The sequence below is a fragment of the Mus caroli genome, unplaced genomic scaffold (assembly GCF_978045245.1).
Source record: "Mus caroli unplaced genomic scaffold, Mus_caroli_1 scaffold_5, whole genome shotgun sequence".
NCBI classification, from domain to species: Eukaryota; Metazoa; Chordata; class Mammalia; order Rodentia; family Muridae; genus Mus; species Mus caroli.
The window spans coordinates 139990797-140000697 of NW_028227260.1; the positions used below are offsets into that span (position 1 = coordinate 139990797).

The following is a 9901-nucleotide window of genomic DNA, read 5'->3' on the forward strand; positions in this document are numbered from 1 at the left end:
CTATATCTATCATCCTTAGGTTTGGTCTTCTCATTGTGTCCTGGATTTCCTGGATCGTTTGGGTTAGGAGCTTTTTGCTTTTTGAGTTTTCTTTCACTGCTGTGTCAATGTTTTCTATGGTATCTTCTGCACCTGAGATTCTCTCTTCTATCTCTTGTATTCCGTTGGTGATGCTTACATCTATGACTCCTGATCTCTTTCCTAGGTTTTCTAACTCCAGGGTTGTCTCCCTTTGTGATTTCCTTATTGTTTCTAGTTCCACTTTTAGATCCTGGATGCTTTTGTTTCTTTCCTTCACCTGTTTAATTGTGTTTGCCTGTAAATCTTTAAGGGATTTTTGTGTTTCCTCTTTAAGGGCTTCTAGCTATTTACCTGTGTTCTTCTGTATTTCTTCAAGGGAGTTATTTATGTTCTTCTTAATGTCCTCTATCATCATCATGAGAAGTGATTTTAGATTTGAATCTTGCTTTTCTGGTGTGTTGGGATATCTAGAACTTGCTATGGTGGGAGAAGTGGGTTCTGATGATGCCAAGTAACCTTGGTTTCTGTTGCTTATGTTCTTAAGCTTGCCTCCTGTCATCTGGTTATCTCTAGTGTTACCTACCCTGGGTATATCTGACTGGAGCCTGTATTTCCTGTGATCCTGGTTGTGTCAGAACTCTTCTGAGTCAAGCTATCTCTGTGATCCTATGATTCTGGGATCCTGCCATCTTGCCATCCTGAGATCCTGGGTGTGTCTGAGCTCTTGGGAGCAAGCTGCCTTTGGGACCTTGAGATCCTTGTGTGACCAGGCTCCTGGAATCCTGGGAGTGTTAGAGCACCTGGGTGTGGAGCTGGCTCTCAGCGTTGTGGGGCTGGTGACAGAGTTTGCAACCAAGGTCTGCTCAGGGTGCCAGCCCAAAGAGACTGGAAGGAACCCGTGCCACTGGTCTGGTGGAGATCCTGCATGCCTGGGTCCTAATGGTCCAAGTTACTCCCAGTGTTGGGGACAGATGTATCCTCCTCACCTCTGATTCTCTGATCCTCAGTGTGTTGGAGTGCCTGGGAGTGGGGCTGCTTCTGGGGGTTGTGGGGCTGGCTGCAGAGTTTGCCGTAAATTGTTCTACCAGATTTGCTCAGTTTTAGATTTGTTCCTTAGATTTATTTTTTTAAGTTTTCTTTTTAGTTGACAAACAATAACTGAATATATTTGTAGTGCACAATGTGGAATGATTAATCTGGCTAATTAATAAATCAATTGTTTTACATACTTATCTTTTGCTTGTAAAATACTTTAAAATTTCACTTTTAGTGTTTTTGAAACATATACTGTTATTGTATTGTAGGCAATAGTCTGCTCAGTTGACTTTTGTCCTTTGATCAAAACTGCTGCTTTTCCCAGCCTGCCTCCTCTACTACCCTCTACCATCATCCTACTCTGCTTCCATGAGTTCAGTGGTTTATAGTTCTTATGTAAAAGAATCCCTGTGCTTTTATATATTTTGTAGCTGTGTATTTCACTTCAACAATGCCTTCCTGGTTCATTTCTGTTGTTAAAAGCCACGGCCTCCTTTTACGTTCGAATGGGATTCTATGGTGTCCACATGGCACATTTTCTTTGTAACTTTACTTCTTTTAACATTTTTGGTGTCCTATTAAAGAAATCACTTCTTTTTTCCCCAATTTTTATTAGGTATTTTCTTCATTTACATTTCAAATGCTACCCTGAAAGTCCTCTATACCCTCCCCCCAACCCTGCTCCCCTACTCACCCACTCCCACCTCTTGGCTCTGCTGTTCCCCTGTACTGGGGCATATAAAGTTTGCAAGACCAAGGGGCCTCTCTTACCAATGATGGCCGACTAGGCCATCTTCTACTACACATGCAGCTAGAGACATGAGCTCTGGGGGCACTGGTTAGTTCATATTGTTGTTCCACCTATAGGGTTGCAGACCCCTTCAGCTCATTGGGTACTTTCTCTAGCTCCTCCATTGGGGGCCCTGTGTTCCATCCAATAGCTGACTGTGAGCATCCACTTCTGTGTTTGCCAGGCACTGGCATAGCCTCACAAGAGACAGCTATATCAGGGTGCTTTCAGCAAAATCTTGCAGGCATATGTAATAGTGTCTGAGTTTGGTGGCTGATTATGGGATGAATCCGCAGGTGGGGGCAGTCTCTGGATGGTCTATCCTTTCGTCTCTTATGTGTACTTTAAAAATATTTTTAGGTTTTTGTGTCAAGATTTTTTTGAGATTATAATATAGTTACATTTCTTCCTTTCTTCCCTCAAAACCCTCCAGTATAGCCCTCCTTGCTCTTTTTCAAGTTAATGGGCTTCTCCTTTCATTGTTACTGCATGTATATTTGTATATGTATGTGGTAGTTTGAAAAGTCATTCCTATAGCCTCATGATTTGAATGTGTGGTCACCTAAGAGTGACACTATTTGAAAGGATTTGGAGATGTGGAGGAAGTGTAACACTGCAGGTCGGCTTTCAGGTTTCAAAATGGCCATTTCAAGACCAGAGTATCTATTTTCCTGATGTTTGCAGATCCAGATGTAGAATTCTCATCTGGATGTAGAAGTCTCAGCTATTTCTCCAGTACTGTTTAACCATGAAAGGCAGTCTGTGTTCTGGTTGAGCGAGGGTTACTTGGGGGACCCAGTAGAAAAATATACAAGGGACCGAACTATAAGCTATGCTCCCAGACACAAGAGCCTGACACCACATCAACTCCTCAACTCCATAATCCTGTGATTATCAGTCATGCAGACAATGTCCCAAACTCCTGGTATTCTGGCTACAGCCAGGTAAGCTCCTCCCCAGTTTCCTATTAACTGCAAGGTAGCCTAGCCCACTATAAAGGGGCTGCTTGGCCCCTCTTCTCTCTCTTAAGCTCTTGCTCTCTCCTTGTCTCTTACTTCTTGCTTTCCTTCTCCCCTTCTCTTCCCCCTCCCTCCATGCTATGGCTGTACTCTACTTCTCCCTTCACTCTTTCTCTGCCTTTGTACAATAAATGCCTTCAAATCATAGACCGTCTCTCCTCATCAAGACTCACCATGCTAGAGCAATGAAATAGGCCTTCCCCTAAAGAGCCATGTCTAACTTTCCGTTGGGAGGCCTTTCTACACTACAGCCACGGCTGCTAGCCAACCAAAACCGCCCAGTGAGCTAGCAGCCTGAGCTAGCCAGACTCTTTTGTCCCAGCTATAACCTGCTAGATCTCTCCCTCTAACCTTTTCCCTTTGGCCCCGGGATCAGAGTCCTCCAGACTGTCTGTTCTGCGACATACAGCAGTCTGGGATGTCCAAGAGCGAGAACATGCCCCTGGCCTCATGTAGCCCAGGGACCTCAAAAATGGCTCTTCCATGGTAACCAGTAGTCTGTGCTTGAGAGTTGGAGCCAAGACTGCACCTTCCCCAACCCCCAGAGTGGGGCCCTGTGGTCTGTGTGTTCTGACACCCACCTTGGGCAGTTCTGTGGGGTCCTGCAGCAGTCTACCGGAGCTATGCAAGTCTCCCACCCCCTTATTTCCCCATGCATGGCACCTGACACAGTACTACACTTGCCTACCTGCCACCATGTTCCCAGCCATGATGACAGTTGAGGAACCCTCTGAAACTGTATTCCAGCCCAAATTAAATACTTTCTTTTATAAGAGCTACCATGGTCACAATGTTTCTTCACAGCACTAGAACATGACTAAGATTATGTATATATATATATATATATATATATATATATATATATATATATATATACACACACACACATATATATATATATATATATATATATATATATATATATATATATTCCTAAATGTAATCAGTCTGTATGCTAACCTGTTAATTGTATTTTTTTAGAGCTGACCATTTGGTATTGGATAACCAATTGGTAAACTATTCCCTGGAGAACAGTATTTCTTGAACTCTCACCATTCGTTGATTGCCTGTGGATTATTGTGTAGTGTTGAAAATATCGTGAACTTACTCCACTTTGGGAAACATGTGAGCTCATGTTTAGTCAGTCAATAATCTAATTTTGTGTTTGGTATGAATAAAGATTGATGTTCTTTTTAAATATATTTTAACTTATTGTTTGGGCATTCAAACCTGTATTCTTTTTATTTCTACTGAGTTTTCAAATTCTTTGAACAATATTTTCTAAAATGACTATCCTTATCCTCTTTGTATGTGTTGGTATGTATATATCTCTGTGTTTGTTGGTGTGTATTGTACATATTGTTGTTGTTGTATGTGTACGTGTGTGTGTGTGTGTGTGTGTGTGTGTGTATGTGTGTGTGTGTGTGATTTCTTGGTGTCATCATCCCCATCGTAATAATCATTAACATTTTTCTAAGATGGGGTCTCTCATTGAACTAAAACTTGTCAAGTAAGCTATCTCATTGGCCAATGATCCCCAAGGATCCATCGGTCTGCCTCCCCAATGCTTGGATTATACTATGTGCCATGATATCCAAGATATTTTAATGTGAGTTCTGTGTGTGGAATGCAAGTGTTTTTGCTTGCAAGCACTTGACTGAGCTGTCTTTCTATTTCCCTTGCCCTCTTTTAACAAATGTCAGTTAACCACATCTGTACATGTTATTTTCGTGCCTTCTATTATGTATTATGGATAGTGTGGCTATATTTAAGCCAAAATCTCATATTCTTGAGTACCAAAACTCATTATACAACTTAGAATTGTTAGTCTAAATCTGTAAACATGATTCTTCCCTTCCAAAATCTATTCATTTTTATTTCATGTTTTGATTGACAGTTTATTAGATACACTGCATTTGTACTTTATTTTGTAAAATTTAAATTAATAATTAGTAAAATGTATTTATAGAAAAACATCTACATATTAAGATAATATTAAGGATGCAAATCATGGGCAAGTATTAGATAAACTGCTGAAATGTTGAATTATTTTAAGTTAATTCACACAGGTATTTAATCAAGGTGTTCCTGTGCTATTAATCCTGGATTACAGTTTCAGAGGCTTCGTCAACTGTCATCATGGCTGGGAACATGGTGGCAGGTAGGCAAATTAAATTTTCTTTAACCTGACAAGGGCTGGAGAAATGGCTCAGTGGTTTAGAGCACTGGATGCCATTCCAGAGGACCTGAGTTAAATTCCTAAAACCTACATGGAAGCTCAAAACCCTCTGTAACTCCAGTCACAGGGGATATGACAGCCTTTATTTTGGTCTCTGTGGGCATTGCATGCATGCAGTGCATAGACATACATGAACACAAAATACCTGTATATGCTAAATAAAATCTCACAAACAAATTAGACCAGAGACCAATTCAGGATTTCAAAAGTACTAATATTGGAAAGTGCATGCAAGAATACAAAACCATTCAGTGTAAAAGTGTTTGAGAAATACGTCAGATTATTTTTGTTTGTTTGTTTTACAGATGCTTTTTAAAATCCTGTTATCTCTATACTTTCTGTCCCATTCAAAGTTAGTTGTGCAAATTGAGGAGGCAAAAACAGAACAAAAGAATGACAACCTCTATGAAAGAGACTAGCCCTCAGTTACAAAATCCGCAGGAGGATTTCATGCAGTAGGTATTACTGATATGAGGCAGGCCAGAAGTTAGATATGAAACAACTAAGAAAAATTCTAGTTATGTTTTGATAGCTGTGTCTCCCAATTATAAGGATAACCTTTTTTGGTTAAGCATCCTCGAAACTGCAGTTAGATTGTTCTCTCCAGAAAGTAAGCCAACAAGCATTCTTCCACTCATGTGCACTAATATAGGATATACATTCTCAAAATACCTGATATCATTATAATATCAGTTGCATTGTAGTTTTGACATCTGCTCTTTGGAGGAATCAGGAGAAAAATTGCCATAAAAAGGAGACCTGGCCCATCATGATTTGGAAGGGAAAATGGGTTTCCTTACTTACTCCACAAATATGCCACCAATCTCATAAATATTCATAAATGTTTCTATGAAATCCAGAGCCCAACCAAGTGGGTGGCTTCCCACTCTGTTTAGAATTTCTGATTAACTTAACTTTGTTAAATAAACTGATAAAACTGTATGTCTTTTGACTAAATTCTTGCCTTCAAGACAAGAACTTTAATATCACTACAGAACTAGTCAAGAGTAAATATAGCTTAGAGGCAGAATATACTTACATTGCCCACCCCTTCCCCACTTCCTTGAAGAAATACATTAGCAAGCATGGGCTGTAGAAATTGCATTAAAAAGAAAAGACAAAAACAAGGAAGAAGGTTGCAATCTCTATATTCCTAGCTGGCAAGATATTACTTTTGAGCTCTGAGGTTACCTCTAGCGACGCAACCAAAGCCAGGTGTTTAGCAGCCAGAAGGCTACAGTAATTGAGTACATGACTGTTTTCCTTTTGGCTTGTTTTTTGTTCTCCTCCTCTAGATGTTGCAATCGTCTATTCAGCTTGAGTATCTGTCTTCTCAATGAAGCTGCTTCCACAGCACTAATCTCCTCTGAATTTGTTTCCATTGCTGTGTCGAAACTGGAAGTGCTGTGTCTTGTGTTGTCACGTTGAGGAGAAGAGATGCCACACAATGCAGGTCTGCAATTTTGACCTAGCACACCCATGATACTGCGGTAAGCCATGTTAGTGGAAGACTAGATAACTGACAAAAAGCCTCGATCGAAGTAGAGATTGGCTCTATCATCAGGTAACATTTGGAGAAGATGGATGGGAGCCTGGCTCTGGCAATACTGGGCCAAGTGATAGGACTGAAGACTAGCTATACATTTTGTGAAACAGTCTTTAGCTTGGCAGCTACATGGATTTTTTCATTGTGGGGAGTCAGAGATGTTTTAAATTCATTAATCTTGTGAGACTTCACCTAATCCAAGGACATGAGGTAGTTGTAGTGCCAAGGTTTGGATGTAGTTGACTGTTCCTGCTGGTCTTGAAATGGAATGGCCTGGCACACTTCCTGCCATGACAACCCACTATGGAACCTGTGTCATCACACTTACACTTGGAACTCTTTGGAATTCTTGTTACAGTTTCTGTTAATTCTCCTGAAACCCTCTTTGTCTGACTAATAGCAACATTGTATTACATTTCATCATGGGTTTAATTAGTTTTTGCCATCTCAGCAAAAGTGTAAGAAGGAAGTGCTATCCCATTCCCCAGACATGAACCACCTTGAGTTTTGTAACTTGCTTCAATGTAAACACTTAGTTTAGAGTACTTTTATCCTACTCTACCTGTGGAGGGTCTCTTGGCTGGAATGGGGATGAATTTTCTCCAAGTTTATAGACTGAACACAGGAAGGTACTGTGGCAAAACAAAGCACCTGGTAGGCTGATGTGGAGCAGACTGCTAAAGTCTTATTTGGTTACTTTATAATTATTTTTGTATGTATGTATGTATGTATGTATGTATGTATGTATGTATGTATGTATGGTGTGTGTGTGTGTGTGTGTGTGTGTGTGTGTGTGTGTGTGTGTGTGTGTGAATATGGATGCTAGAGTATAACCTCTCAGTTGCCAACCACCTTGTTTTTGAGACTCATTACTTGCTGTCTGACCAGTAAGCCCCAGGAATCTGCCTATCTCTACTTTTTCAGAGTTGGAATTACATGTGTATGCTGCCATGACAGACTTTCCCCCCATGGATTCTGGGGACTGAACTTTTGTTTATGTAAGGCAAATATTTTACTGACTGAGCTATCATGACAGATTTGTGTGTGTGTGTGTGTGTGTGTGTGTGTGTGTGTGTGTGTGTGTGTGGTGTGGTGTGTGTGTGTGGCTACTTTAGATCGTATATATTTTGTGTTTACTTTAGAATCAAAATGTCTAATTCTATAAGAGAATCTAGTGGGATTTTTATTGAGATTAAATAGAATTTGTAGCTACTACGTGCTCACCCCTTTATCCCCTCTGCTCACTTGACATATTTTTCCCATTATTGGGAATAAATATCTTTCTTCCTTTTTTCTTTTACTTAATTCGTTTTTGCATTCTATGTGCCTAAAAATGCTGCACCACAGTCTCTTTTCTGTCCTTCCCAAAACAGGTTTAAATGATTGGATATGTCCTCAGTTGTTCCCTTCCCCCGCTTACAGAGAAATGCCACTCAAGATTTCTGATGAGCTTTTGTAGCATGAGCTTTTTACCATAGAGTTCCTAAATGCCTTCCTCAAGGGGATTCCCTCCATTACCATTTCAGGTATTCATATTTGATAGTTGATAGTTGATAGCAGATCTTGTTATGTAGCTCAGGTACATATGAACAAATTATCTGCCCCATGTTGCTCTCCAATGTGGTATTGCTACCCTGACTGCCTTTGGAATCACTGTTGTGCCTAGGCTGTTCTCAAACTCATAAGCATCTTAACAACTTCCAGAGTGCCAGGACCACAGGTTTGACTCTTTCCTTTTTCCTGACTCTCCTATTGCCCTGTGTCTTCTTTTTGCGTGCTTTACTAATTGTTTTTTGTATGTGTGAACACAAAACCCAGTCATTTCTCAAGAAAAGGACATAGAGAGCAAACATTTCAAGAGTGTCAGCATCTTACTTTGTTCTCATCTTTAAGACATAGTTTCACTGTATGTAAAATCTAGGTTGGAAATCAATTTTTGAAAAGATAATATTATTTATGCATGTGTGCTCATATCTGTTTGGGTTCTCACAGAATCTTGAAAAGTGTGTTAGATTCCCTGGAGCTGGGACAGACAATTGTGAGTCTCTTGATATGGGTATGACACCTAAACCTTGCTTCTCTGAAAGAGCACCAAGCACTATTAAACATCTCTCTACCCACCCTCTCAAGTTTTGCTGGTATTGAGTACTGTTTTAGAAATATTAGTGAGGAAAGCTAGAATATCACAATGTTCTGTAATTCTTTATATAAGAGCTATTTGTTCTTTCAGATGCTTTTTCAGGCCTTTGTTTGAGAAAAACTTTTCTTTGTGACAAGTGATTGGAAAAATCCTTGACAAGGATCTGTTTTTCTCCTTGTGATAAGCTTTTGCAAACAGGAGGCTGCAGTTTTCCATTATGGGGAAGAGTTCTGGAATGGTTTTTTAGTGATGTTTACAATGTGTTACTCTTCTGTTTCCCTCAACTTTGTGTTTAGAGAATACAGAAACAGCTGTTGTTCTTCTACTAAGTCTTAATAGCTTATTTGCCTTTTAAACTGTTGGTAACCCCTTATTATGTTAAGTAACCAAAGTATAAATAAGAGAAAAGATGACTGTTTTTCAAAGGAAAAAGTGGTTTAACATACCTTAATTTCCTTATACAAAATTAACACAAATTGTTCATATCTAAATTAATCTTCTTCCCCACTATATTTGACCCCTAATGCTTTTTGTTCCATTTTGTATTTTTCAACTTCCATTACATTTTAATTTTTGCTCCCATTCTTTTGTATGTGTCTATGGTGATGGTGGTGGCAGTGGTAGTTGTATATCTGTGTGTGTGCATAAGCACGCTTCTGCATGTGCATGGGTGCATGTTCATGTGTGTGTGTTTATAAGTTTACATGTGTAAGCCAGAGTTGATGTCAGGAATCATCCTAAATTGCTCCTCATTCACAAAGGCAAGGTTTGTCAATCAAACCCAGAGCTTGCTCATATAGCTAGTCATGTTAGCCAGCTTCCTCTGGGAATGCACTGTCTCCACCTGGATGGAACTGATCAGTGGCTGGGATGCCACTGATATAGTCACTTGATGTTTATAAGGATTACAGCAATCTGAACTCCTGTTCTCATGATTGCTTATGTATCAAGAGCTTTAACTCAGCCTTTCTAGTGTGTTCTGAATCTTCTTACTATCATTTTGTTCTTGTTTTGTGAATATGATCCCTTCTCTCTCTGAAGACACAGATATACCTTGCTATTGAAGTTCTTCATTTTAATAAGTCTCTTTCTTGCTTTTTCAGTTTGCTTG

At 39.7% G+C, this 9901-nt stretch overlaps 1 pseudogene; it reads right to left on the reverse strand.

Moving 5' to 3' along the window:
* Positions 1-6297: 6297 nt before the first annotated feature.
* Positions 6298-6603, reverse strand: LOC147004837 (mitochondrial fission factor pseudogene; annotated as a pseudogene).
* Positions 6604-9901: the final 3298 nt, after the last annotated feature.